The sequence below is a fragment of the Ranitomeya imitator genome, unplaced genomic scaffold (genome assembly GCF_032444005.1).
Source record: "Ranitomeya imitator isolate aRanImi1 unplaced genomic scaffold, aRanImi1.pri SCAFFOLD_313, whole genome shotgun sequence".
Lineage (NCBI taxonomy): Eukaryota > Metazoa > Chordata > Amphibia > Anura > Dendrobatidae > Ranitomeya > Ranitomeya imitator.
In genome coordinates, this window is record NW_027193963.1 from 205,001 (window position 1) to 231,782 (window position 26,782).

The following is a 26,782-nucleotide window of genomic DNA, read 5'->3' on the forward strand; positions in this document are numbered from 1 at the left end:
CGTGTGTGTGTGTAGAGCAGAGCCGTGTGTGTGTGTAGAGCAGAGCTGTGTGTGTGTGTAGAGCAGAGCCGTGTGTGTGTGTAGAGCAGAGCCGTGTGTGTGTAGAGCAGAGCCGTGTGTGTAGAGCAGAGCCGTGTGTGTAGAGCAGAGCCGTGTGTGTGTGTAGAGCAGAGCCGTGTGTGTGTGTGGAGCAGAGCCGTGTGTGTGTGTAGAGCAGAGCCGTGTGTGTGTGTAGAGCAGAGCCGTGTGTGTGTGTGGAGCAGAGCCGTGTGTGTGTGTGGAGCAGAGCCGTGTGTGTGTGTAGAGCAGAGCCGTGTGTGTGTAGAGCAGAGCCGTGTGTGTGTAGAGCAGAGCCGTGTGTGTGTGTAGAGCAGAGCCGTGTGTGTGTGTGTGTAGAGCAGAGCCGTGTGTGTGTGTGGAGCAGAGCCGTGTGTGTGTGTGGAGCAGAGCCGTGTGTGTGTGTGGAGCAGAGCCGTGTGTGTGTGTAGAGCAGAGCCGTGTGTGTGTGTGGAGCAGAGCCGTGTGTGTGTGTGGAGCAGAGCCGTGTGTGTGTGTAGAGCAGAGCCGTGTGTGTGTGTGGAGCAGAGCCGTGTGTGTGTGTGGAGCAGAGCCGTGTGTGTGTGTGGAGCAGAGCCGTGTGTGTGTGTAGAGCAGAGCCGTGTGTGTAGAGCAGAGCCGTGTGTGTATGTGTGTAGAGCAGAGCCGTGTGTGTGTGTAGAGCAGAGCCGTGTGTGTGTAGAGCAGAGCCGTGTGTGTGTAGAGCAGAGCCATGTGTGTGTGTGTGTAGAGCAGAACCATGTGTGTAGAGCAGAGCCGTGTGTGTGTGTAGAGCAGAGCCGTGTGTGTGTAGAGCAGAGCCGTGTGTGTGTAGAGCAGAGCCGTGTGTGTGTGTAGAGCAGAGCCGTGTGTGTGTGGAGCAGAGCCGTGTGTGTGTGTAGAGCAGAGCCGTGTGTGTGTAGAGCAGAGCCGTGTGTGTGTGTAGAGCAGAGCCGTGTGTGTGTGTAGAGCAGAGCCGTGTGTGTGTGTGGAGCAGAGCCGTGTGTGTGTGTGGAGCAGAGCCGTGTGTGTGTGTAGAGCAGAGCCATGTGTGTATGTGTGTAGAGCAGAGCCATGTGTGTGTGTAGAGCAGAGCCGTGTGTGTGTAGAGCAGAGCCATGTGTGTGTGTGTGTAGAGCAGAACCATGTGTGTAGAGCAGAGCCGTGTGTAGAGCAGAGACGTGTGTGTGTAGAGCAGAGCCGTGTGTGTGTAGAGCAGAGCCGTGTGTGTGTGTAGAGCAGAGCCGTGTGTGTGTAGAGCAGAGCCGTGTGTGTGTGTAGAGCAGAGCCGTGTGTGTGTGTAGCGCAGAGCCGTGTGTGTGTGTGGAGCAGAGCCGTGTGTGTGTGTGGAGCAGAGCCGTGTGTGTGTGTGGAGCAGAGCCGTGTGTGTGTGTAGAGCAGAGCCCTGTGTGTGTGTAGATCAGAGCCGTGTGTGTGTGTAGAGCAGAGCCGTGTGTGTGTGTAGAGCAGAGCCGTGTGTGTGTGTAGAGCAGAGCCGTGTGTGTGTAGAGCAGAGCCGTGTGTGTAGAGCAGAGCTGTGTGTAGAGCAGAGACGTGTGTGTGTAGAGCAGAGCCGTGTGTGTGTAGAGCAGAGCCGTGTGTGTGTGTAGAGCAGAGCCGTGTGTGTGTGTAGAGCAGAACCGAGTGTGTATAGAGCAGAGCCGTGTGTGTGTGTAGAGCAGAGCCGTGTGTGTGTAGAGCAGAGACGTGTGTGTGTAGAGCAGAGCCGTGTGTGTGTGTAGAGCAGAGCTGTGTGTGTGTGGAGCAGAGCCGTGTGTGTGTGTAGAGCAGAGCCGTGTGTGTAGAGCAGAGCCGTGTGTGTGTGTGGAGCAGAGCCGTGTGTGTGTGTAGAGCAGAGCCGTGTGTGTGTGTAGAGCAGAGCCGTGTGTGTAGAGCAGAGCCGTGTGTGTGTGTAGAGCAGAGCCGTGTGTGTGTGTGGAGCAGAGCCGTGTGTGTGTGTAGAGCAGAGCCGTGTGTGTGTTTGGAGCAGAGCCGTGTGTGTAGAGCAGAGCCGTGTGTGTGTGTTTGGAGCAGAGCCGTGTGTGTAGAGCAGAGCCGTGTGTGTGTGTAGAGCAGAGCCGTGTGTGTGTGTGTAGAGCAGAGCCGTGTGTGTGTAGAGCAGAGCCGTGTGTGTGTGTAGAGCAGAGCCGTGTGTGTGTGTAGAGCAGAGCCGTGTGTGTGTGTAGAGCAGAGCCGTGTGTGTGTAGAGCAGAGCCGTGTGTGTGTGTAGAGCAGAGCCATGTGTGTGTGTGTAGAGCAGAGCCGTGTGTGTGCAGAGCAGAGCCGTGTGTGTGTGTAGAGCAGAGCCGTGTGTGTGTGTAGAGCAGAGCCGTGTGTGTGTGTGTAGAGCAGAGCCGTGTGTGTGTAGAGCAGAGCCGTGTGTGTGTAGGGCAGAGCCGTGTGTGTAGAGCAGAGCCGTGTGTGTGTGTAGAGCAGAGCCGTGTGTGTGTGTAGAGCAGAGCCGTGTGTGTGTGTGTAGAGCAGAGCCGTGTGTGTGTGTAGAGCAGAGCCGTGTGTGTGTAGAGCAGAGCCGTGTGTGTGTGTGTAGAGCAGAGCCGTGTGTGTGCAGAGCAGAGCCGTGTGTGTGTGTAGAGCAGAGCCGTGTGTGTAGAGCAGAGCCGTGTGTGTGTGTAGAGCAGAGCCGTGTGTGTGTGTAGAGCAGAGCCGTGTGTGTAGAGCAGAGCCGTGTGTGTGTGTAGAGCAGAGCCGTGTGTGTGTGTGGAGCAGAGCCGTGTGTGTGTGTAGAGCAGAGCCGTGTGTGTGTGTTGAGCAGAGCCGTGTGTGTGTGTAGAGCAGAGCCATGTGTGTATGTGTGTAGAGCAGAGCCGTGTGTGTGTGTAGAGCAGAGCCGTGTGTGTGTAGAGCAGAGCCGTGTGTGTGTGTAGAGCAGAGCCGTGTGTGTAGAGCAGAGCCGTGTGTGTGTGTAGAGCAGAGCCGTATGTGTGTGTAGAGCAGAGCCGTGTGTGTGTGTAGAGCAGAGCCGTGTGTGTGTGTAGAGCAGAGCCGTGTGTGTAGAGCAGAGCCGTGTGTGTGTGTAGAGCAGAGCCGTGTGTGTGCAGAGCAGAGCCGTGTGTGTGTGTGGAGCAGAGCCGTGTGTGTGTGTAGAGCAGAGCCGTGTGTGTGTGTGGAGCAGAGCCGTGTGTGTGTGTGGAGCAGAGCCGTGTGTGTGTGTGGAGCAGAGCCGTGTGTGTGTGTAGAGCAGAGCCGTGTGTGTAGAGCAGAGCCGTGTGTGTATGTGTGTAGAGCAGAGCCGTGTGTGTGTGTAGAGCAGAGCCGTGTGTGTGTAGAGCAGAGCCGTGTGTGTGTAGAGCAGAGCCATGTGTGTGTGTGTGTAGAGCAGAACCATGTGTGTAGAGCAGAGCCGTGTGTGTGTAGAGCAGAGCCGTGTGTGTGTGTAGAGCAGAGCCGTGTGTGTGTAGAGCAGAGCCGTGTGTGTGTAGAGCAGAGCCGTGTGTGTGTGTAGAGCAGAGCCGTGTGTGTGTGGAGCAGAGCCGTGTGTGTGTGTAGAGCAGAGCCGTGTGTGTGTAGAGCAGAGCCGTGTGTGTGTGTAGAGCAGAGCCGTGTGTGTGTGTAGAGCAGAGCCGTGTGTGTGTGTGGAGCAGAGCCGTGTGTGTGTGTGGAGCAGAGCCGTGTGTGTGTGTGGAGCAGAGCCGTGTGTGTGTGTAGAGCAGAGCCATGTGTGTATGTGTGTAGAGCAGAGCCGTGTGTGTGTGTAGAGCAGAGCCGTGTGTGTGTAGAGCAGAGCCATGTGTGTGTGTGTGTAGAGCAGAACCATGTGTGTAGAGCAGAGCCGTGTGTGTGTAGAGCAGAGCCGTGTGTGTGTAGAGCAGAGCCGTGTGTGTGTGTAGAGCAGAGCCGTGTGTGTGTGTAGCGCAGAGCCGTGTGTGTGTGTGGAGCAGAGCCGTGTGTGTGTGTGGAGCAGAGCCGTGTGTGTGTGTGGAGCAGAGCCGTGTGTGTGTGTGGAGCAGAGCCATGTGTGTATGTGTGTAGAGCAGAGCCGTGTGTGTGTGTAGAGCAGAGCCGTGTGTGTGTAGAGCAGAGCCATGTGTGTGTGTGTGTAGAGCAGAACCATGTGTGTAGAGCAGAGCTGTGTGTAGAGCAGAGCCGTGTGTGTAGAGCAGAGCCGTGTGTGTGTGTGTAGAGCAGAGCAGTGTGTGTGTGTAGAGCAGAACCGAGTGTGTATAGAGCAGAGCTGTGTGTGTGTGTAGAGCAGAGCCGTGTGTGTGTAGAGCAGAGACGTGTGTGTGTAGAGCAGAGCCGTGTGTGTGTGTAGAGCAGAGCTGTGTGTGTGTGGAGCAGAGCCGTGTGTGTGTGTAGAGCAGAGCCGTGTGTGTGTAGAGCAGAGCCGTGTGTGTAGAGCAGAGCCGTGTGTGTGTGTAGAGCAGAGCCGTGTGTGTGTGTGGAGCAGAGCAGTGTGTGTGTGTGGAGCAGAGCCGTGTGTGTGTGTAGAGCAGAGCCGTGTGTGTGTGTAGAGCAGAGCCGTGTGTGTAGAGCAGAGCCGTGTGTGTGTGTAGAGCAGAGCCGTGTGTGTGTGTGGAGCAGAGCCGTGTGTGTGTGTAGAGCAGAGCCGTGTGTGTGTGTGGAGCAGAGCCGTGTGTGTAGAGCAGAGCCGTGTGTGTGTAGAGCAGAGCCGTGTGTGTGTGTGTAGAGCAGAGCCGTGTGTGTGTAGAGCAGAGCCGTGTGTGTGTGTAGAGCAGAGCCGTGTGTGTGTGTAGAGCAGAGCCGTGTGTGTGTGTAGAGCAGAGCCGTGTGTGTGTAGAGCAGAGCCGTGTGTGTGTGTAGAGCAGAGCCATGTGTGTGTGTGTAGAGCAGAGCCGTGTGTGTGCAGAGCAGAGCCGTGTGTGTGTGTAGAGCAGAGCCGTGTGTGTGTGTAGAGCAGAGCCGTGTGTGTGTGTGTAGAGCAGAGCCGTGTGTGTGTGTGTAGAGCAGAGCCGTGTGTGTGTAGGGCAGAGCCGTGTGTGTAGAGCAGAGCCGTGTGTGTGTGTAGAGCAGAGCCGTGTGTGTGTGTAGAGCAGAGCCGTGTGTGTGTGTGTAGAGCAGAGCCGTGTGTGTGTGTAGAGCAGAGCCGTGTGTGTGTAGAGCAGAGCCGTGTGTGTGTGTGTAGAGCAGAGCCGTGTGTGTGCAGAGCAGAGCCGTGTGTGTGTGTAGAGCAGAGCCGTGTGTGTGTAGAGCAGAGCCGTGTGTGTAGAGCAGAGCCGTGTGTGTGTAGAGCAGAGCCGTGTGTGTAGAGCAGAGCCGTGTGTGTGTGTAGAGCAGAGCCGTGTGTGTGTGGAGCAGAGCCGTGTGTGTGTAGAGCAGAGCCGTGTGTGTGTGTAGAGCAGAGCCGTGTGTGTAGAGCAGAGCCGTGTGTGTGTGTAGAGCAGAGCCGTGTGTGTGTGTAGAGCAGAGTCGTGTGTGTGTGTGGAGCAGAGCCGTGTGTGTGTGTAGAGCAGAGCCATGTGTGTATGTGTGTAGAGCAGAGCCGTGTGTGTGTGTAGAGCAGAGCCGTGTGTGTGTAGAGCAGAGCCGTGTGTGTGTGTAGAGCAGAGCCGTGTGTGTAGAGCAGAGCCGTGTGTGTGTGTAGAGCAGAGCCGTATGTGTGTGTAGAGCAGAGCCGTGTGTGTGTGTAGAGCAGAGCCGTGTGTGTGTGTAGAGCAGAGCCGTGTGTGTAGAGCAGAGCCGTGTGTGTGTGTAGAGCAGAGCCGTGTGTGTAGAGCAGAGCCGTGTGTGTGTGTAGAGCAGAGCCGTGTGTGTGTAGAGCAGAGCCGTGTGTGTGGAGCAGAGCCGTGTGTGTGTGTAGAGCAGAGCCGTGTGTGTGTGTAGAGCAGAGCCGTGTGTGTGTGTGTGTAGAGCAGAGCCATGTGTGTGTGTGTGTGTGTGTAGAGCAGAGCCGTGTGTGTGTGTGTAGAGCAGAGCCGTGTGTGTGTAGAGCAGAGCCGTGTGTGTGTAGAGCAGAGCCGTGTGTGTGTGTAGAGCAGAGCTGTGTGTGTGTGTAGAGCAGAGCCACGTGTGTGTAGAGCAGAGCCGTGTGTGTGTGTAGAGCAGAGCCGTGTGTGTGTGTGTAGAGCAGAGCCGTGTGTGTGTAGAGCAGAGCCGTGTGTGTGCAGAGCAGAGCCGTGTGTGTGTGTAGAGCAGAGTCGTGTGTGTGCAGAGCAGAGCCGTGTGTGTGTGTAGAGCAGAGCCGTGTGTGTGTGTAGAGCAGAGCCGTGTGTGTAGAGCAGAGCCGTGTGTGTGTAGAGCAGAGCCGTGTGTGTGTGTAGAGCAGAGCCGTGTATGTGTAGAGCAGAGCCGTGTGTGTGCAGAGCAGAGTCGTGTGTGTGTGTAGAGCAGAGCCGTGTGTGTGTGTGGAGCAGAGCCGTGTGTGTGTGTAGAGCAGAGCCGTGTGTGTGTGTAGAGCAGAGCCGTGTGTGTGTGTAGAGCAGAGCCGTGTGTGTGTGTGGAGCAGAGCCGTGTGTGTGTGTGGAGCAGAGCCGTGTGTGTGTGTAGAGCAGAGCCGTGTGTGTGTGTGGAGCAGAGCCGTGTGTGTGTGTAGAGCAGAGCCGTGTGTGTGTGTGTGTAGAGCAGAGCCGTGTGTGTGTGTAGAGCAGAGCCGTGTGTGTGTAGAGCAGAGCCGTGTGTGTGTGTAGAGCAGAGCCGTGTGTGTGTAGAGCAGAGCCGTGTGTGTGTGTAGAGCAGAGCCACGTGTGTGTGTAGAGCAGGGCCGTGTGTGTGTGTAGAGCAGAGCCGTGTGTGTGTGTAGAGCAGAGCCGTGTGTGTGTGTAGAGCAGAGCCGTGTGTGTGTAGAGCAGAGCCGTGTGTGTGTGTGGAGCAGAGCCGTGTGTGTGTAGAGCAGAGCCGTGTGTGTGTGTAGAGCAGAGCCGTGTGTGTGTAGAGCAGAGCCGTGTGTGTGTGGAGCAGAGCCGTGTGTGTAGAGCAGAGCCGTGTGTGTGTAGAGCAGAGCCGTGTGTGTGTAGAGCAGAGCCGTGTGTGCAGAGCAGAGCCGTGTGTGTGTGTAGAACAGAGCCGTGTGTGTGTGTAGAGCAGAGCCGTGTGTGTGTGTAGAGCAGAGCCGTGTGTGTGTGTGTAGAGCAGAGCCGTGTGTGTAGAGCAGAGCCGTGTGTGTGTGTAGAGCAGAACCATGTGTGTAGAGCAGAGCCGTGTGTGTGTAGAGCAGAGCTGTGTGTGTGTGTGTAGAGCAGAGCCGTGTGTGTGTGTAGAGCAGAGCCGTGTGTGTGTGTAGAGCAGAGCCGTGTGTGTGTAGAGCAGAGCCATGTGTGTGTGTAGAGCAGAGCCGTGTGTGTGTAGAGCAGAGCCGTGTGTGTGTGTGTAGAGCAGAGCCATGTGTGTGTGTGTGTAGAGCAGAGCCGTGTGTGTGTGTAGAGCAGAGCCGTGTGTGTGTAGAGCAGAGCCGTGTGTGTGTGTAGAGCAGAGCCATGTGTGTGTGTAGAGCTGAGCCATGTGTGTGTGTGTGTAGAGCAGAACCATGTGTGTAGAGCAGAGCCGTGTGTGTGTGTAGAGCAGAGCCGTGTGTGTGTGTGTAGAGCAGAGCCGTGTGTGTGTGTAGAGCAGAGCCGTATGTGTGTAGAGCAGAGCCATGTGTGTGTGTGTGTAGAGCAGAGCCATGTGTGTGTGTGTGTAGAGCAGAACCATGTGTGTAGAGCAGAGCCGTGTGTGTGTGTAGAGCAGAGCCGTGTGTGTGTAGAGCAGAGCCGTGTGTGTGTGTAGAGCAGAGCCGTGTGTGTGTGTAGAGCAGAGCCGTGTGTGTGTGTAGAGCAGAGCCATGTGTGTATGTGTGTAGAGCAGAGCCGTGTGTGTGTAGAGCAGAGCCGTGTGTGTGTAGAGCAGAGCCATGTGTGTGTGTGTGTAGAGCAGAGCCGTGTGTGTGTGTGGAGCAGAGCCGTGTGTGTGTGTGGAGCAGAGCCGTGTGTGTGTGTGGAGCAGAGCCGTGTGTGTGTGTGGAGCAGAGCCGTGTGTGTGGAGCAGAGCCGTGTGTGTGTGTGGAGCAGAGCCGTGTGTGTGTGTAGAGCAGAGCCGTGTGTGTAGAGCAGAGCCGTGTGTGTGTGTAGAGCAGAGCCATGTGTGTATGTGTGTAGAGCAGAGCCGTGTGTGTGTGTAGAGCAGAGCCGTGTGTGTGTAGAGCAGAGCCGTGTGTGTGTAGAGCAGAGCCATGTGTGTGTGTGTGTAGAGCAGAACCATGTGTGTAGAGCAGAGCCGTGTGTGTGTGTAGAGCAGAGCCGTGTGTGTGTGTAGAGCAGAGCCGTGTGTGTGTAGAGCAGAGACGTGTGTGTGTAGAGCAGAGCCGTGTGTGTGTGTAGAGCAGAGCCGTGTGTGTGTGGAGCAGAGCCGTGTGTGTGTGTAGAGCAGAGCCGTGTGTGTGTAGAGCAGAGCCGTGTGTGTGTGTAGAGCAGAGCCGTGTGTGTGTGTAGAGCAGAGCCGTGTGTGTGTGTGGAGCAGAGCCGTGTGTGTGTGTGGAGCAGAGCCGTGTGTGTGTGTGGAGCAGAGCCGTGTGTGTGTGTAGAGCAGAGCCATGTGTGTATGTGTGTAGAGCAGAGCCGTGTGTGTGTGTAGAGCAGAGCCGTGTGTGTGTAGAGCAGAGCCATGTGTGTGTGTGTGTAGAGCAGAACCATGTGTGTAGAGCAGAGCCGTGTGTGTGTGTAGAGCAGAGCCGTGTGTGTGTGTAGAGCAGAGCCGTGTGTGTGTAGAGCAGAGACGTGTGTGTGTAGAGCAGAGCCGTGTGTGTGTGTAGAGCAGAGCTGTGTGTGTGTGGAGCAGAGCCGTGTGTGTGTGTAGAGCAGAGCCGTGTGTGTGTAGAGCAGAGCCGTGTGTGTGTGTAGAGCAGAGCCGTGTGTGTGTGTAGAGCAGAGCCGTGTGTGTGTGTGGAGCAGAGCCGTGTGTGTGTGTGGAGCAGAGCCGTGTGTGTGTGTAGAGCAGAGCCGTGTGTGTGTGTAGAGCAGAGCCGTGTGTGTGTGTAGAGCAGAGCCGTGTGTGTGTGTGTAGAGCAGAGCCGTGTGTGTGTGTAGAGCAGAGCCGTGTGTGTGTAGAGCAGAGCCGTGTGTGTGTGTAGAGCAGAGCCATGTGTGTGTGTGTAGAGCAGAGCCGTGTGTGTGTAGAGCAGAGCCGTGTGTGTGTGTGTAGAGCAGAGCCGTGTGTGTGTAGAGCAGAGCCGTGTGTGTGTAGGGCAGAGCCGTGTGTGTAGAGCAGAGCCGTGTGTGTGTGTAGAGCAGAGCCGTGTGTGTGTGTGTAGAGCAGAGCCGTGTGTGTGTGTAGAGCAGAGCCGTGTGTGTGCAGAGCAGAGCCGTGTGTGTGTGTGGAGCAGAGCCGTGTGTGTATGTGGAGCAGAGCCGTGTGTGTGTGTGGAGCAGAGCCGTGTGTGTGTGTGGAGCAGAGCCGTGTGTGTGTGTAGAGCAGAGCCGTGTGTGTGTGGAGCAGAGCCGTGTGTGTGTGTAGAGCAGAGCCGTGTGTGTGTAGAGCAGAGCCGTGTGTGTGTGTAGAGCAGAGCCATGTGTGTGTGTGTAGAGCAGAGCCGTGTGTGTGTAGAGCAGAGCCGTGTGTGTGTGTGTAGAGCAGAGCCGTGTGTGTGTAGAGCAGAGCCGTGTGTGTGTGTGTAGAGCAGAGCCGTGTGTGTGTGTAGAGCAGAGCCGTGTGTGTGTAGGGCAGAGCCGTGTGTGTAGAGCAGAGCCGTGTGTGTGTGTAGAGCAGAGCCGTGTGTGTGTGTAGAGCAGAGCCGTGTGTGTGTGTGTAGAGCAGAGCCGTGTGTGTGTGTAGAGCAGAGCCGTGTGTGTGCAGAGCAGAGCCGTGTGTGTGTGTAGAGCAGAGCCGTGTGTGTGTGTGGAGCAGAGCCGTGTGTGTGTGTGGAGCAGAGCCGTGTGTGTGTGTGGAGCAGAGCCGTGTGTGTGTGTGGAGCAGAGCCGTGTGTGTAGAGCAGAGCCGTGTGTGTGTGTGGAGCAGAGCCGTGTGTGTGTGTGGAGCAGAGCCGTGTGTGTGTGTAGAGCAGAGCCGTGTGTGTGCAGAGCAGAGCCGTGTGTGTGTGTAGAGCAGAGCCGTGTGTGTGTGTGGAGCAGAGCCGTGTGTGTGTGTGGAGCAGAGCCGTGTGTGTGTGTGGAGCAGAGCCGTGTGTGTGTGTGGAGCAGAGCCGTGTGTGTAGAGCAGAGCCGTGTGTGTGTGTGGAGCAGAGCCGTGTGTGTGTAGAGCAGAGCCGTGTGTGTGTGTAGAGCAGAGCCATGTGTGTGTGTGTAGAGCAGAGCCGTGTGTGTGTAGAGCAGAGCCGTGTGTGTGTGTGTAGAGCAGAGCCGTGTGTGTGTAGAGCAGAGCCGTGTGTGTGCAGAGCAGAGCCGTGTGTGTGTGTAGAGCAGAGCCGTGTGTGTGTGTGGAGCAGAGCCGTGTGTGTGTGTGGAGCAGAGCCGTGTGTGTGTGTGGAGCAGAGCCGTGTGTGTGTGTGGAGCAGAGCCGTGTGTGTAGAGCAGAGCCGTGTGTGTGTGTGGAGCAGAGCCGTGTGTGTGTAGAGCAGAGCCGTGTGTGTGTGTAGAGCAGAGCCATGTGTGTGTGTGTAGAGCAGAGCCGTGTGTGTGTAGAGCAGAGCCGTGTGTGTGTGTGTAGAGCAGAGCCGTGTGTGTGTAGAGCAGAGCCGTGTGTGTAGAGCAGAGCCGTGTGTGTGTGTAGAGCAGAGCCGTGTGTGTGTGTGGAGCAGAGCCGTGTGTGTGTGTGGAGCAGAGCCGTGTGTGTAGAGCAGAGCCGTGTGTGTGTAGAGCAGAGCCGTGTGTGTGTAGAGCAGAGCCGTGTGTGTGTGTAGAGCAGAGCCATGTGTGTGTGTGTAGAGCAGAGCCGTGTGTGTGTAGAGCAGAGCCGTGTGTGTGTGTGTAGAGCAGAGCCGTGTGTGTGTGTAGAGCAGAGCCGTGTGTGTGTGTAGAGCAGAGCCATGTGTGTGTGTGTAGAGCAGAGCCGTGTGTGTGTAGAGCAGAGCCGTGTGTGTGTGTGTAGAGCAGAGCCGTGTGTGTGTGTAGAGCAGAGCCGTGTGTGTGTGTGGAGCAGAGCCGTGTGTGTGTGTAGAGCAGAGCCGTGTGTGTGTGTAGAGCAGAGCCGTGTGTGTGTGTAGAGCAGAGCCGTGTGTGTGTGTGGAGCAGAGCCGTGTGTGTGTAGAGCAGAGCCGTGTGTGTGTGTAGAGCAGAGCCATGTGTGTGTGTGTAGAGCAGAGCCGTGTGTGTGTAGAGCAGAGCCGTGTGTGTGTGTGTAGAGCAGAGCCGTGTGTGTGTAGAGCAGAGCCGTGTGTGTAGAGCAGAGCCGTGTGTGTAGAGCAGAGCCGTGTGTGTGTGTGGAGCAGAGCCGTGTGTGTGTAGAGCAGAGCCGTGTGTGTGTGTAGAGCAGAGCCGTGTGTGTGTGTGGAGCAGAGCCGTGTGTGTGTAGAGCAGAGCCGTGTGTGTGTGTAGAGCAGAGCCATGTGTGTGTGTGTAGAGCAGAGCCGTGTGTGTGTAGAGCAGAGCCGTGTGTGTGTGTGTAGAGCAGAGCCGTGTGTGTGTAGAGCAGAGCCGTGTGTGTAGAGCAGAGCCGTGTGTGTAGAGCAGAGCCGTGTGTGTGTGTGGAGCAGAGCCGTGTGTGTGTGTGGAGCAGAGCCGTGTGTGTGTGTGGAGCAGAGCCGTGTGTGTAGAGCAGAGCCGTGTGTGTGTGTGGAGCAGAGCCGTGTGTGTAGAGCAGAGCCATGTGTGTGTGTGTAGAGCAGAGCCGTGTGTGTGTGTGTAGAGCAGAGCCGTGTGTGTGTAGAGCAGAGCCGTGTGTGTAGAGCAGAGCCGTGTGTGTAGAGCAGAGCCGTGTGTGTAGAGCAGAGCCGTGTGTGTAGAGCAGAGCCGTGTGTGAAGAGCAGGAGAGCCCCTGGCTCAGTCCCGCACTGACTGCTCTGAGTGATGACGTCACCGCAGGTCCTTCTCCTCCCGCACTGACTGCTCTCAGTGATGACGTCACTGCAGGTCCTTCTCCTGCACTGAGTGCTCTCAGTGATGACGTCACCGCAGGTCCTTCTCCTCCCGCACTGACTGCTCTCAGTGATGACGTCACCGCAGGTCCTTCTCCTCCCGCACTGACTGCTCTCAGTGATGACGTCACCGCAGGTCCTTCTCCTCCCGCACTGACTGCTCTCAGTGATGACGTCACCGCAGGTCCTTCTCCTCCCGCACTGACTGCTCTCAGTGATGACGTCACTGCAGGTCCTTCTCCTCCCGCACTGAGTGCTCTCAGTGATGACGTCACTGCAGGTCCTTCTCCTCCCGCACTGACTGCTCTCAGTGATGACGTCACTGCAGGTCCTTCTCCTGCACTGAGTGCTCTCAGTGATGACGTCACCGCAGGTCCTTCTCCTCCCGCACTGACTGCTCTCAGTGATGACGTCACCGCAGGTCCTTCTCCTCCTCCTCAGCACACGGTGAGTGTCTCCCTGTCTCCGTCCCTGTGCACATTACACCCCGGGTAATTCTGCGCTTTTGTTTGGACACTTGGAGCCTTTTCTCATTTTCCCTTGTAGGCCGCAGGCTGCACACTGTCCTTGTTTTCACCTTGTGTTTCTGATGCTTTTATTCCCTGTTTTGCCCCTCAGTGTAACGCACTTTAGTTTACAAATTTCTTCTTATGTTTCTTTAGAAGTTTCTGCCTGAAATATAGAGAATAGAATAATAAGAGAATAAATTCCATTAAATTGTGCAATCATTTCCCTCCTCTATGTGGAGCCTCTCCATCTTCAGGAGATATTGTTATGGCTCATTCTGTGGCCGCCGCGGACAGTGGGAAAGCTGGGTTACAGTTTACTGATTATACAGTCTGAGATGGTAGCAGAGCATTGGAAAGTTGGGTTATAGCTCAGTAGTAATCCATCCTGAGACTGGAAAAGCTGTGCTATGAATGATATGTTGAAGGCTGCAGCTCACAATGGGTGAGAGGGGCTACAGCACAGTGTGATTCCATAGTCTGCTGCTGCCACTGGGAAAGCTGGGTTACAGCTTAGTGATGATACATCCGGTGAATCCAGCTGCCACTGGGAAAGCTTTCTTACAGCTTAGTGATGATACATCCAGCGAATCCTGCTGCCACTGGGAAAGCTGGGTTACAGCTTAGTGATGATACATCTGGCGAATCCTGCTGCCACTGGGAAAGCTGGGTTACAGCATAGTGTGATTCCATAGTCTGCTGCTGCCACTGGGAAAGCTGGGTTACAGCTTAGTGATGATACATCCGGTGAATCCAGCTGCCACTGGGAAAGCTTTCTTACAGCTTAGTGATGATACATCCAGCGAATCCTGCTGCCACTGGGAAAGCTGGGTTACAGCTTAGTGATGATACATCTGGCGAATCCTGCTGCCACTGGGAAAGCTGGGTTACAGCATAGTGTGATTCCATAGTCTGCTGCTGCCACTGGGAAAGCTGGGTTACAGCTTAGTGATGATACATCCGGTGAATCCAGCTGCCACTGGGAAAGCTTTCTTACAGCTTAGTGATGATACATCCAGCGAATCCTGCTGCCACTGGGAAAGCTGGGTTACAGCTTAGTGATGATACATCTGGCGAATCCTGCTGCCACTGTGAAAGCTTTGTTACAGCTTAGTGATGATACATCCGGTGAATCCTGCTGCCACTGGGAAAGCTTTCTTACAGCTTAGTGATGATACATCCAGCGAATCCTGCTGCCACTGGGAAAGCTGGGTTACAGCTTAGTGATGATACATCCGGTGAATCCTGCTGCCACTGGGAAAGCTTTCTTACAGCTTAGTGATGATACATCCAGCGAATCCTGCTGCCACTGGGAAAGCTGGGTTACAGCTTAGTGATGATACATCTGGCGAATTCTGCTGCCACTGGGAAAGCTGGGTTACAGCTTAGTGATGATACATCCGGTGAATCCTGCTGCCACTGGGAAAGCTTTCTTACGGCTTAGTGATGATACATCCAGCGAATCCTGCTGCCACTGGGAAAGCTGGGTTACAGCTTAGTGATGATACATCTGGCGAATCCTGCTGCCACTGTGAAAGCTTTGTTACAGCTTAGTGATGATACATCCGGTGAATCCTGCTGCCACTGGGAAAGCTTTCTTACAGCTTAGTGATGATACATCCAGCGAATCCTGCTGCCACTGGGAAAGCTGGGTTACAGCTTAGTGATGATACATCTGGCGAATCCTGCTGCCACTGGGAAAGCTGGGTTACAGCTTAGTGATGATACATCCGGTGAATCCTGCTGCCACTGGGAAAGCTTTCTTACGGCTTAGTGATGATACATCCAGCGAATCCTGCTGCCACTGGGAAAGCTGGGTTACAGCTTAGTGATGATACATCTGGCGAATCCTGCTGCCACTGGGAAAGCTGGGTTACAGCTTAGTGATGATACATCCGGTGAATCCTGCTGCCACTGGGAAAGCTTTCTTACGGCTTAGTGATGATACATCCAGCGAATCCTGCTGCCACTGGGAAAGCTGGGTTACAGCTTAGTGATGATACATCTGGCGAATCCTGCTGCCACTGTGAAAGCTTTGTTACAGCTTAGTGATGATACATCCGGCGAATCCTGCTGCCACTGGGAAAGCTGAGTTACAGCTTAGTGATGATACATCCGGCGAATCCTGCTGCCACTGGGAAAGCTGGGTTACAGCTTAGTGATGATACATCCGGTGAATCCTGCTGCCACTGGGAAAGCTTTCTTACGGCTTAGTGATGATACATCCAGCGAATCCTGCTGCCACTGGGAAAGCTGGGTTACAGCTTAGTGATGATACATCTGGCGAATCCTGCTGCCACTGTGAAAGCTTTATTACAGCTTAGTGATGATACATCCGGTGAATCCTGCTGCCACTGGGAAAGCTTTCTTACAGCTTAGTGATGATACATCCAGCGAATCCTGCTGCCACTGGGAAAGCTGGGTTACAGCTTAGTGATGATACATCTGGCGAATCCTGCTGCCACTGGGAAAGTGGTAGTTGGAGGCAGGTATATCTTGCCCAGGTGTTTGTCCTATGTGAATTAGGCCACTCCGTATCTTCAGGGTGCTAATGGGTTAATGATTGCAGGAATAAAAGATGACCAGCTGGGGATTTCCAGCGTCTGCCTGGGGCACACAGATTGCCTGTCTGTGTGAGACAAACGTGAGTGAGAGCTCTGCTCAAGAATTGTGTGATGTTAGCTGGGTGGGAGAAGCCCCCCCAGTTGTTAAGTTAGCAACGTGTTTGTTTAGTTAGTGCCGGACAGGCTAGGATTCATTTTTATGTTTTGTTTTTCTGTGTTGCTTTCACTTTAATAAATCTGACCTGAGGTCAGCCTACTTGGAAACCTGCTGTACGCCTCAGAAATTCAATGCACAAACCACGTGACCTTTGACCCCAGCAAAGGCGATCCCGGAGTGTTGTGTCACATTGTGGTGGAGAATGCGGGCATACCGTGGCACAGGCAACAGCATGGAAGACGTGGTGAAAGCCTTAGTACAGTCCACTACGAAGCTAATCGCTTGATGGCCGCACAGCTGAAGGAGTTAGTGGACATGACGGTTGCAGACCGCCAACTTCTCCAACAGGTGGCGCAGCGCCTGGTGAGCATGCCTGACGCTGACCCGGAAGCAGAGTCCAGGAGGATCCATGTGAGTCGATACTGGCAAAAGCTGACTGCAGAAGATGACGTCGAGGCATACCTGACAACGTTTGAGCGGACGGCATTGAGAGAGAAGTGGCCGAAGGCACGATGGGCCGATTTGATTGCCCCGGAGGTCGCTCAGGACTTTGAGAAACTGAAAGCTGAGATCCTGGCCCGGCTGGGTGTGACGACGGCTGTCCGGGCACAGAGGGTACATCAGTGGACATACCAGCAAGATAAACCGGCGCGGTCTCAGATGTTCGACCTGATCTACTTAACAAAGAAATGGCTGCAACCCAAGGTACTGACAATACCCGAAATAATCCAGCGGGTTGTCCTGGACAAGTACCTGAGAGTACTACCCCCAGCGCTGAAAAGGTGGGTAAGCCAAGGAAATCCCACGACAGCGGATCAACTTGTGGAGTTGGTCGAGCGTTATTCCGTGGCAGAAGGACTTCCCGACGACACCGCCAGCCCCCGGTCTGTGCCTCCTGCTCGTGGAACCGGTAAGACTGTTCCAGGGACCACGGGTGAAGGAAAATCGCTTAAAACTGTGGGGGAGGAGTCCGGGACTGCTCGCACTCCGAGACCAAGAGTATTGGACGGTGGTCTCAGTAGGGGACCTGTTAGGTGTTTCCGCTGCCATGAGAAGGGTCATGTTTCTGCGAACTGTCCTGTTACCGCTGAACCCATGCAGTGCGACGTTATAGACTCTAGAAAACGCATGTCTTTGGTTACACAGCTAGTGAGTGTGAATGCGGGTCAAAATGATACAGCGAAACACCTGTGTGAATTATCTGTTGATGGGAAAAATGTTGTGGCATTACTAGACTCTGGAAGTGTGGTGACTCTGGTGAAAGCTAGTCTGGTGGCACTTCCGTCTGGTCCGTCTGACAAGTTTTCTGTGACGTGTGTGCATGGTGACACCCGCTCGTACCGGTCATATGGATTTCTACTCCCTATGGGTCAGTGCAGCACAAAGTGGGACTCGTTCCAGCATTGTTACAGGATGTAATCCTGGGCAGGGATTTTCCCTATTTCTGGCAGTTGTGAGAGAATCAGTTGCTCCTTCACGGTAGCTGTACCCGTGAATCTTCTCCCATGCCGTCTGGAGGTCCCGAGCCCCTAGAGGAGACCCCACAGGAAGATGTTGCTGGGGAGGTTAGTGAATCTAACCTTCAGTACCCCTTCTCCGTCATGGTGGGGGAAACTGAGGAACCTCAGCGAGAGGCGGAGGCAGACAGCCATCCGGCACCCTGCCTGCCAGATTTGGGAGTCCAGGTGGATGACTTCCACAGCGAGCAAATTAAAGATCCTACCCTGACTCCGGCTAGGAAAAATGTAAAAATGATAGATGGGGTACCCGTAGAACCTGACACTAGGCTAGCGTACCCGTATATGGTTCTGGAAAATGATTTGCTCTACCAGGTAGAAAAAAAAGGGGAAGACACAGTGCAACGGTTAGTGGTACCCAAACCTTATCGGCGGAAGGTACTGGATTTGGCCCACGGACATATAATGGGGGGACATCTGGGGGTACAGAAAACCACAGAAAGGATATTGCATTGTTTTGTGTGGCCTGGAATACATTATGATGTGCGTAACTATTGTGAGTCCTGTCCAGAGTGCCAAATCGCGGCCCCTAAATCTCAGTTCCGTAGCCCTTTGGTACCCCTTCCTATCATCGGGGTCCCTTTTGAGAGAATTGGGATGGATTTGGTTGGGCCCCTTCCCCGATCCGCACGTGGGCACCAACATATCCTCGTCATCGTGGACTATGCCACTCGTTACCCGGAAGCCGTCCCTTTGCGTAACACAGTTACCAAGACGATCGCCAAGGAATTGGTACAAGTGTTTAGTCGGGTGGGAATTCCAAAACAGATACTCACCGACCAGGGGACTCCCTTTATGTCAAGGGTAATGAAGGAGCTCTGCAGGCTCTTACAAATAGACCCGTTGCGTACGTCTGTCTATCACCCTCAAACAGATGGCCTGGTTGAGCGCTTCAACAGAACCTTAAAACAGATGCTCCGGAAGGCGATAGACAAAGATGGGAAGAACTGGGATTACTTGTTACCCTATTTGCTGTTTGCCATTAGGGAAGTTCCCCAGTCTTCCACAGGGTTTTCGCCTTTCGAACTGTTGTACGCCCGTCGTCCCCGGGGACTGCTGGACGTCGCAAAAGAAACCTGGGAAGGTCAAGTCACTCCCTTTAAAATGGTGATCGACCATGTAACACAAATGCAGGATCGTATTGCCGCTGTCATGCCCATTGTTAGGGACCATATGTTACAGGCCCAGGGAGCCCAGAGGCAAAGTTATGATAGAGGCGCTAAGGTCCGTACATTTGCACCCGGCGATAGGGTGTTGGTCCTAATCCCTACGGTGGATAGTAAATTCCTGGCGAAATGGCAGGGCCCATTTGAGGTCCGAGAAAGAGTTGGTGAAGTGAACTATAAAGTGTACCAGCCGGGTAAGAGAAAACCAGAACAGATTTATCATGTGAATCTGATAAAATCCTGGAAAGACCGCTCTGCCCTAACGGCGGATCTGCCCCGTCCGGTTTGTTCACCTACTGTACCGGAGGTGCAGGTTGCCGAGACTCTCTCAGAACGACAAAAATCTGAGGTTAAGCAATTTTTGTTACAGAACCGAGAGTTTTTCTCCGAAAAACCTGGCCGGACTAAGTTGGTGAAACATGAGATTGTCACAGAGCCTGGCGTCACTGTTCATGTGAAGCCCTACCGGATTCCGGAAGCCCGCCGTGAAGCCGTCTCCCGGGAAGTGATGGCAATGTTGGACTTAGGAGTCATTGAAGAGTCGCACAGCGCCTGGTCCAGTCCAATTGTGCTGATACATAAACCGGATGGCTCCATCCGGTTTTGTAATGACTTTAGGAAACTGAATGCAGTTTCTAAATTTGATGCGTACCCTATGCCCCGGGTCGATGAGTTGATCGACCGGCTTGGTAAAGCCCGATACATTACGACCCTGGATTTAACAAAGGGGTACTGGCAGATTCCTCTGGCCGAGGCGGCCAGAGAGAAGACGGCATTTGCTACACCGGAAGGTCTGTTCCAGTATGTCTATATGCCGTTTGGACTTCACGGAGCTCCCGCAACGTTCCAGAGATTGATGGATCGAGTCTTGAGGCCTCACAGACAGTACGCTTCTGCCTACCTGGATGACATCGTAATTTACAGCATGGACTGGGAAACTCATCTCCAGAAGGTACAAGCGGTGATTGATGACCTGCGAGATGCAGGTTTAACGGCAAACCCCAAGAAATGCCACATCGGGCTTGAAGAAGCCCGATACTTGGGCTACGTGATTGGCCGACGAGTGGTTAAACCCCAGATCGACAAAATACAGGCAATTCAGGGCTGGCCACAACCAGTGAACAAAAAACAAGTACAGGCTTTCCTGGGGATTGCCGGCTATTATCGCCGGTTCATACCCAATTTTGCAGCCATGGCTACTCCCTTGACGGATCTTACCAAGGGGAAGGGTTCCGTCATGGTAAAATGGACCTCAGCTGCTGAAGAGGCCTTCCACAGCCTGAAACGGGCTTTGTGCTCTCAGCCCGTACTAGTGACTCCTGATTTCAGCAGCGAGTTTGTGGTGCAAACTGATGCCTCTGATACTGGTGTCGGAGCTGTACTTTCCCAGGTGAGGGACGGAGTCGAACACCCGGTCCTCTATCTCAGTCGGAAACTGAATGTACATGAGCAGAGGTATGCGGTGGTTGAAAAAGAGTGCCTAGCCATTAAATGGGCTCTTGACTCCCTCAAGTATTACCTGGCCGGTAGGAAGTTTAGGCTGGTCACAGACCATGCCCATCTCAAGTGGATGCACCTCCACAAAGACCGTAATAGTCGGGTAACCCGGTGGTTCCTTGCCCTGCAGGCTTACTCTTTTACGGTGGAGCACCGACCTGGGGTGCAGATGGGGAACGCCGATGCCCTATCCCGAGTGCACTGTTTCAAGAGTGTTCTTGCTCGACCGGAGTGGTCTGAGCAAGGGGGGGGGGGGGGGTGGGTATGTAAGACTCATGCTGGTGTGGTAGTTGGAGGCAGGTATATCTCGCCTAGGTGTTTGTCCTATGTGAATTAGGCCACTCAGTATCTTCAGGGTGCTAATGGGTTAATGATTGCAGGAATAAAAGATGACCAGCTGGGGGTTTCCAGCGTCTGCCTGGGGCACACAGATTGCCTGTCTGTGTGAGACAAACGTGAGTGAGAGCTCTGCTCAAGAATTGTGTGATGTTAGGTGGGTGGGAGAAGCCCCCCCAGTTGTTAAGTTAGCAAAGTGTTTGTTTAGTTAGTGCAGGACAGGCTAGGATTTATTTTTATGTTTTGTTTTTCTGTGTTGCTTTCACTTTAATAAATCTGACCTGAGGTCAGCCTACTTGGAAACCTGCTGTACGCCTCAGAAATTCAATGCACAAAACACGTGACCTTTGACCCCAGCAAAGGCGATCACGGAGTGTTTTGTCACAGTATATAATATTATTATTATGATTTATTTATATAGCACCGTTAATTCCATGGTGCTGTACATGAGAAAAGGGGTTACATACAGGATTATAGATAATATTTACAGTAAACAAATTTACAGTGACAGACTGGTGCAGAGGGGAGAGGACCCTTTCCTTGCGGACTTACATTCTACAGGGTAATGGGGAAGAGACAGAAGGTCGGGGGTGCGGCCTCTCTGGTGGTGGTGAGGCGAAAGCTCGGGTGGTGGTGAGGCGGCAGCTCTGGTGATGGTGAGGCGGCAACTCGGGTGGTTGGTGAGGCGGCAGCTCTGGTGGTGGTGAGGCGGCAACTCGGGTGGTTGGTGAGGCGGCAGCTCTGGTGGTGGTGAGGCGGCAACTCGGGTGGTTGGTGAGGCGGCAGCTCTGGTGGTGGTGAGGCGGCAGCTCAGGTGGTGGTGAGTTGGCAGCTCTGGTGGTGGTGAGGCGGCAGCTCAGGTGGTGGTGAGTTGGCAGCTCTGGTGATGGTGAGGCGACAGCTCTGGTGGTTGGTGAGGTGGCAGCTCTGGTGGTTGGTGAGGCGGCAGCTCGGGCAATTGGTGAGGCGGCAGCTCAGGCAATTGGTGAGGCGGCAGCTCAGGTGTTGGTGAGGCGGCAGCTCAGGTGGTTGGTGAGGCGGCAGAATGGTTATTGCAGGCTGTAGGCTTTCCTGAAGAGATGGGTTTTCAGGTTCCGTCTGAAGGATCCGAGGGTGGTGGATAATCGGACATTTTGAGGCGTGGAATTCCAGAGGATGGGGGCTATTCGGGAGAAATAAGTGTGGAGGAGAGTAGGAGGTCTTGGGAGGATCGGAGATTACGTGAGGGAAGTTCAGAGATATAGGGGGGACAGGTTGTGGATGGTTTTGTAGATCAGTGTTAGTAGTTTGAACTGGATTCGTTGGAGAATTGGGAGCCAGTGGAGGGATTTGCAGAGGGGAGAAGCAGGGGAGTAGCGAGGAGAGAGGTGGATTAGCCGGGCAGCAGAGTTGAGGACAGACTGGAGCGGTGCAAGAGAGTTAGTGGGGAGGCCACAGAGGAGGGTGTTGCTGTAATCGAGGCAGGAAATGATGAGGGCATGCATAAGAGTTTTAGTAGATTGTGAGCTGAGGAAGGGACGGATTCTGGCAATATTTTTGAGTTGGAGGCGACAGGAGGTGGCAAGAGTTTAGACGTGCGGTTTTAAGGACAGTGCAGAGTCGAGAGTTACCCCGAGGCAGCGCATTTCAGGTGCGGGAGAGAGCGTGATGCCGTTTACCATAATAGATAGGTCAGGTAGGGGGGATACGTGAGATGGGGGAAAGATGATGTTTTGTCTACATTGAGTTTTAGGAAGCGAGAGGTGAAGGAGGATATGGCTGATAGACACTTCGGGATTCTGGACAGCAGAGGGGTGACATCTGGGCCAGAGAGGTAGATCTGAGTGTCGTCCGCATAAGGTGATACTGGAAGCCATGGGACTTTATGAGTTGTCCTAGGCCAAGGGTATAGATGGAAAAGAGTAGGGGCCCTAGGACAGAGCCTTGAGGGACTCCAACAGAGAGAGGGCAGGATGAGGAGGTAGTGTGGGAGTGGGAAACACTAAATGTGCGGTCGGAAAGGTATGAGGCAATCCAGGACAGGGCAAGGCCTTTGATGCCGAGGGAAGAAAGAATCTGTAGCAGTAGGCAGTGGTTGGAGATTGAAGGTTGTCTACAGAATGCGGTAGATAAGCCACTGATGCCGGTGGCCTTAGCTCATACGATTTTAGGGCTGACAGATTCCCTTTAAAGTCAGGGAAAAAGTAGCAGCGTACCAGTTAAAACAGAGGGAGAGAAGTACATGGGATTCTGGTATGCAGTGGCTATTCCAGATTAGGAGACAGTTCAGACGTACCTGTGGATGAAAGCAGATGGATCAGTGCATGACCGCATGAAGGAGAATATACCATAGGTTACCATTGTGGTGTATTTCTGATGATAGATTTAAAAAGATGTCACTTTAAATGATGTCACATCTGACCAGCTCCATTCAACTTATATATATATAATGTCCCCCAACCTGGTATATGTGTCCCCCAACCTGGTATAGGAATCCCCATCCTGGTATATATAATCCCCCATCCTGGTATATGTGTCCCCCATCCTGGTATATGTGTCCCCCATCCTGGTATATGTGTCCCCCATCCTGGTATAAATGTCCCCCATCCTGGTATATGTGTCTCCCATCCTGGCATATGTGTCCCCCATGCTGGTATATTTGTCCCCCATCCTGGTATATGTGTCCCCCATCCTGGTATATATGTCCCCCATCCTGGTGTATGTGTCCCTCATCCTGGTATATGTGTCCCCCATCCTGGTTTATATAATCCCCCATCCTGGTATATATAATCCCCCATCCTGGTATATGTGTCCACCATCCTGGTATATATGTCCCCCATCCTGGTATATATGTCTCCCTTCCTGGTATAAATGTCCCCCATCCTGGTATATGTGTCTCCCATCCTGGTATATATGTCCCCATCTTGGTATATATGTCTCCCATCCTGGTATATATGTCTCCCATCCTGGTATATGTGTCCCCCATCCTGGTATATATGTATCCTATCCTGTTATATAGGTCCCCCATCCGGGTATATATGTCCCCATCCTGGTATATATAATCCCACATCCGGGTATATATGCCTCCCATCCTGGTATATATGTCCCCTATCTTTGCATGTCCCTCTTCCTGTACACCTTTGTGGTATATATGTTCCCTGCTCTACAAAAAAACCCTTTCTTCTCACCATCCTCTGCTCCCTCGACATGCGACATCCTCTTCGTCATCGTCTTCTGGGCCTGTGGGAAGGGGAGTAGCCGACCCCAGTACCTACTTCAGCTGGATGTGCGTCCTCTGACTCTCATCCAGCTGAAGTAGGTGCTGGGGTCGCTGGTCCCCCTCCAGCATGGAGGCAAAAGAAAGATTTCTATTTTCTGTTAATGAGGACATTTTCATACAATCATATACAGTTAAGTCCATATATATATTTGGACAGAGACAACATTTTTCTAATTTTGGTTATAGACATTACCACAATGAATTTTAAACAAAACAATTCAGATGCAGTTGTAGTTCAGATTTTCAGCTTTCATTTGAGGGTATCCACATTAAAATTGGATGAAGGGTTTAGGAGTTTCAGCTCCTTAACATGTGCCACCCTGTTTTTAAAGGGACCAAAAGTAATTGGACAGATTCAATAATTTTAAATAACATGTTCATTTTTAGTACTTGGTTAAAAACCCCTTGTTGGCAATGACTGCCTGAAGTCTTGAACTCATGGACATCACCACACGCTGTGTTTCCTCCTTTTTGATGCTCTTCCAGGCCTTCACTGCGGTGGTTTTCAGTTGCTGTTTGTTTGTGGGCCTTTCTGACTGAAGTTTAGTCTTTAACAAGTGAAATGCTGCTCAATTGGGTTGAGACCAGGTGACTGACTTGGCCATTCCAGAATATTCCACTTCTTTGCTTTAATAAACTCCTGGTTGCTTTGGCTTTGTTTTGGGTCATTGTCCATCTGTAGTATGTAGTTTGGCTGCATGTGGCTGGATCTGAGCACACAGTATGGCGGCTCTGAAGACCTCAGAATTCATTCGTCTGCCCTGTGTCACATCATCAATAAACACTAGTGACCCAGTGCCACTGGCAGCCATGCATGCCCACGCCATCACACTGCCTCCGCCGGGTTTATGCATGCCCGCGCCATCACACTGCCTCCGCCGGGTTTACTGATGATGTGGTATGCTTTGGATCATGAGCTGGACCACGCCTTCGCCATAGTTTTCTCTTTCCATCATTCTGGTAGAGGTTGATCTTGGTTTCATCTGTCCATAGAATGTTCTTCCAGAACTGTGCGGCTTTTTTAGATGTTTTTTAGCCTTTTTATTCTTGATGCTTATGAGTGGCTTGCACCGTGCAGTGAACCCTCTGTAGTTACTTTCATGCAGTCTTCTCTTTATGGTAGATTTGGATATTGATACGCCTTCCTCCTGGAGAGTGTTGTTCCCTTGGTCGGCTGTTGTGAAGGGGTTTCTCTTCACCATGGAGATTATTCTGCCATCATCCACCACTGTTGTCTTCCGTGGGCGCCCAGGTCTTTTTCCATTGATGAGTTCACCAGTGCTTTCTTTCTTTCTCAGGATGGACCAAACTGTAGATTTTGCCACTCCTAATATTGCAACAATTTCTCGGATGGGTGTTTTCTGTTTTCGCAGCTTAAGGATGGCTTGTTTCACCTGCATGGAGAGCTCCTTTGACCGCATGTTTACTTCACAGCAAAACCTTCCAAATGCAAGCACCACACCTCAAATCAACTCCAGGCCTTTTATCTGCTTAATTGAGAATGACATAACGAAGGGATTGTCTACACCTGTCCATGAGATAGCCCTGGAGTCAATTGTCCAATTACCTTTGGTCCCTTTAAAAACAGGGTGGCACATGTTAAGGAGCTGAAACTCCTAAACCCTTCATCCAATTTTAATGTGGATACCCTCAAAAGAAAGCTGAAAGTCTGAACTTCAACTGCATCTGAATTGTTTTGTTTAAAATTCATTGTGGTAATGTCTATAATCAAAATTAGAAAAAAGTCGTCTCTGTCCAAATATATATGGACTTAACTGTATAAAAAGAACTATATGAAGCTCCTTTTGCTGCCCAGCCAGGAACCTTACTGTTTCCACACGAATGTGACTGATCACACGGCCATCACGTCATCCACGGTCCTTGCGGCATTTACCACCCTCTGCACACGTCCTTTTTTACACTGAGTTTTTCTTCATATATTGTCCATGTCCCGCTATCTTGTAATAAGTAGTAATAATATAGCGGTATATGTGGCGTGCCCTGTCCCTGCTTTTGTGAGTTTTCTCTTTTCTCTACCTCCTTATAGCTTATTTTATACTAATGTATATATGTTATAACATTATTTTCTGTGTTATCATGCTAATTGCACATTGTTATTGTCAATGCATTGCTACACAAACATTTGTGAACCCTTCAGAATTTTCAATTTTTCTGCATAAATTTGACCTAAAACTACACAAGATTTTCACACCATTCCTAAAAGTAATAAAACAAATGAGTAAAAAATATTAGAATTTTTCATTTTATTTTTTTATGAAAGTGATCCAATATTACATGACTGTGAGTGAAAAAAGTATGTGAACCTTTAGAGTCTGGTGCTGTCAATCTATGAGATGACAATCGGGTGAGAGTGGGCAGCCTGTTTTATTCAAAGAATAGGGATCTATCAAAGTCTGATGTCCTCAAACCATATTTGTGGAAGTGTATTATGGGAAGAACAAAGGAGATTTCTGATGAACTCCAAAGAAGATATGTTCATAAAGCTAGAAATGTTTACAAAATCACCTCCAAAGGGTTTGGACTCCACCAATCCAGTCAGAATGGTTGCGTACAAATCGAGTAATGAAAAGGAAGAAAAGAGACATACACAACACCAGGGATCACCAAAAAATAATAAATCCTAGATAAATAATATAATACATTTTATTAAGGTCAAACAAGACACTGCAAACAATTAAAAACATTTAAAAACTAAAACGGTACATATCCCAAATAGGGAATACCCCCCAAGACCCAGAAAATGACTTCATACCAGACAATACATACAGATATAGCATGTAGATTCACACTACAATATGTGATATCAATGAATAAACAATATACAGCTGTTCAGGGCTCAAAAACAATAAGATGTGCTCTATAGGCGTATAGAGATTATATCCATAATGGATAAAAAGTAGAGCTCCCAAAAAAAGGCCCACACACACAATGTATCAATAAAATACGGGTAGGGCAGTGTCCTAAGTTAGATGGATCTAATACTTTAGATGTGTACACATCCCGTATGCCTAATGAGCCAAAGGACAACCTCCAGCTACCTGTGGGTAGTATAACAGAAGTACAACATAGGGTGCAGGGCGACGCCTAAACCACAAAACCGGCAGGTAAAGAACACATGCACAGATAGAATAAAGAGATCAGGTAAAAACCTGCCTGTAAGCAGTAGCTAAATCTGACCGATAAGGGGAAGGCATAAAGGTGGTAATATACAGATAAAAAACAAGCGAGAGTTCAGAACGCCATATAGAACCTGCCCATGAAAGGAACAGCACTAGTCCGGTAGGAAGTCAGTCATGGGGGGCAAAAAGAAGCCCAACGCGTGTCGCCACGGAGTGGCTTCGTCAGGGGCAGAGGTAACAATGTCCGTATGTTGACGCTTATATATACAACTATCTAAATAAGTTACCATAACAGCTGAGCGGATCCTCCTCAGGGAACAACAGCAGGCTCCATAATAGACGCAATAGCGCCATGTTGGAGACCAGAAGTGTAACCATGGTACCGGATGTGACGCCGGCGGGTATACCAAGATGGAAAGTATCGGCTAGTGCGCATGCGCTAAGAGCGGTCACCTACTGCAAATCACCAAGAGAGCTGGTCAGAAGTTGTACAAACATGGAGGCGCCACAGCACAATGCGCAAGCGCATTTAGTGCGTACAGAGCGTCCAGCATATCGTAAAAATTTTTTAGAGTTCAAGAAAATACTTATTTTCCACCATAATATGCAAAAAAAATGATAAAAAAACAGACAATGTGATTTTCTTGATTTTTTTTTCTCAGTTTGTCTCACATAGTTGAGGTC

At 52.0% G+C, this 26,782-nt stretch overlaps 1 protein-coding gene across 3 annotated transcripts in view; it reads left to right on the forward strand.

The window, feature by feature from the left end:
* Positions 1-26,782, forward strand: part of LOC138654454 (gastrula zinc finger protein XlCGF66.1-like) — a 257,585-nt gene that overhangs the window by 176,382 nt on the left and 54,421 nt on the right. The window contains exon 1 of one of the 3 annotated variants that reach the window (XM_069743449.1): positions 12,291-12,403. The exons of the other annotated variants lie outside the window; for them this stretch is intronic. The gene's annotated coding sequence lies outside the window, so the exon portion shown is untranslated. Of the gene's footprint in view, positions 1-12,290; positions 12,404-26,782 lie in introns of those variants that run through there. 3 annotated transcript variants of the gene reach the window in all.